This window comes from Heterodontus francisci, chromosome 1, assembly GCF_036365525.1.
Source record: "Heterodontus francisci isolate sHetFra1 chromosome 1, sHetFra1.hap1, whole genome shotgun sequence".
Lineage (NCBI taxonomy): Eukaryota > Metazoa > Chordata > Chondrichthyes > Heterodontiformes > Heterodontidae > Heterodontus > Heterodontus francisci.
The window spans coordinates 9,757,101-9,759,600 of NC_090371.1; the positions used below are offsets into that span (position 1 = coordinate 9,757,101).

The 2,500-nt window shown below is 47.3% G+C and overlaps 1 protein-coding gene across 5 annotated transcripts in view; it reads right to left on the reverse strand.

Annotated features, from left to right (window-relative positions):
• LOC137367544 (matrix metalloproteinase-21-like) overlaps positions 1–2,500 on the reverse strand; it is an 86,467-nt gene that overhangs the window by 76,135 nt on the left and 7,832 nt on the right. Inside the window, exon 1 of one of the 5 annotated variants that reach the window (XM_068028656.1) lies at positions 1,006–1,093. The exons of the other annotated variants lie outside the window; for them this stretch is intronic. The gene's annotated coding sequence lies outside the window, so the exon portion shown is untranslated. Of the gene's footprint in view, positions 1–1,005; positions 1,094–2,500 lie in introns of those variants that run through there. 5 annotated transcript variants of the gene reach the window in all.

Below are 2,500 nucleotides of genomic sequence, written 5' to 3' on the forward strand. Positions count from 1 at the left end.
GACACACAACACAAACACACACACACACACACACACACACACACTGACACATATCCAGAAGTACACACACACTGACACACAACACAAACACACAAACACACATACACACACACACTGACACACAACACAAACACACACACACACACACACACTGACACATATCCAGAAATACACACACACTGACACGCAACACAAACACACATACACACACGCACACTGACACATATCCAGAAATACACACACACAGACACACAACACAAACACACATACACACACACACTGACACACATCCAGAAATACACACACACTGACACACACCACAAACACACAAATACACACACACTGACACACACCACAAACACACAAATACACACACACAGACACACAACACAAACACACATACACACACACACACACACTGACACATATCCAGAAATACACACACACTGACACACAACACAAACACAAACACACATACACACACACACTGACACATATCCAGAAATACACACACACAGACACACAACACAAACACACATACACACACACACACTGACACATATCCAGAAATACACACACACTGACACACAACATAAACACACATACACACACACACACACTGACACGTATCCAGAAATACACACACACTGACTCACAACACAAACACACATACACACACACACACTCACACACTGACACATCCAGAAATACACACACACTGACACACAACACAAACACACACACAGACACATATCCAGAAACACACATACACACACACACACATCCAAGCACATAGACAAACAAAGCCACACACACACATGCAGACACTCACATACACACACTGACATACAGACACACACATACACACCCAGACACACAACACAAACACACACAAACACACAGACACACCAGGCAAACATACACATAAAACATACACACACACAGACAGTTGCTGACACACTTATACATTAATAGGATGGAACCTGTATAAGATTCCTGACTAACAGAAACCGCAGAGGAATTCTTCTGGGTCTGCAGTACTCAGTAACAGACCAGAACTCTCGGGAATTTGTGCTGATGTCTTTTGCTTCCCGTGGAGTGATGGAATCAACTACACGTGGGGATCCTCTCAGGGCCAGTGAGGGCTCTGAGCTTATGACAGCAAGATTATTAAAAGGGGAGGAGGAAATACTGACATCTAAGCAGAGCACCAATGAGGAAGTGATAGGAGGGGGAATCCTCATCCTAGCCCCTAACTCTTTCTGAGATCCTGATTGGGTGGAACGATCTTCCCTTGTCGGGAAACTCTGGTTTGAAGTTGAACTAAAATGCAGTTTTGTCAGAGTGTGTGTTCCACTGGCAACTTAAACCATCAGACATCAGTTTGAAATAACGTTGATTTCATTGCCTCACTTGCCCTCCGTTTCCTCGTGGAAGGTGCTCAGGGGTAGTATGAGGAGTCCCCCCTTCCTTGAGGGACCCTGGTGCTCAGGGACAGTATGAGGAGTCCCCCCTTCCTTGAGGGACCCTGGTGATCAGGGACAGTGCGAAGAGCTCCCGCCTCTTCTTTGAGGGACCCTGGTGCCCAGGGATAGTACAAGGAGTCACCTTCCTCGAAGGACCCTGGTGCTCAGGGACAGTATGAGGAGCCCCTCTTCCTGGAGGGATCCTGGTGCTCAGGGACAGTATGAGGAGCCCCTCTTCCTGGAGGGATCCTGGTGCTCAGGGACAGTATGAGGAGCCCCTCTTCCTGGAGGGATCCTGGTGCTCAGGGACAGTATGAGGAGCCCCTCTTCCTGGAGGCATCCTGGTGCCCAGGGACAGTACGAGGAGTCACCTTCCTTGAGGGACCCTGGTGCTCAGGAACAGTACGAGGAGCCCCTCTTCCTGGAGGGATCCTGGTACCCAGGGACAGTGCGAGGAGTCCCTCCCCTTCCTTAAGGGACCCTGGTCCTCAGGGACAGTACGAGGACCCCTCTTCCTCGAGGGACCCTGGTGCTCAGGGACTGTGCGACGAGTCTGACTCCCTCTAGAATCTTGCCCAGCTGGCTACTCTTCAAAGCCAGTCTTATGTGAGTAGACAGGTAGAAAAAACACACAGAAAGGCTCATGAAATGTTGACCTTTATCTCAAAGGGTCTGAAATTCAAGGGGGAGGATATTCTGTTACATTTTTAAAGGGCTCTGGTTAGACTACATTCAGTTTTGGACTCCACACCTCAAGAATGTTAGCCTTTATAACCAGACAGTTAGAGTATAAAGGGGTTGAAATTTTGCTACAGCTATACAAAGCTCTGGTTAGAACACACCTGGAGCAGTGAGTACCCATCTGGGCACCCAAATATAGGAAGGATATATTGGCTTTCGATGAAGTGCAGATTCACCAGAATTTTATCAGGGCTCCAAAGGTTAGACTATGAGGAGAGATTAGATAAACTAGGCTGGTATTTCCTGGAATATAGAAGATTAAGGGGTGATTTAATTGCGATTTTTGGGATTTT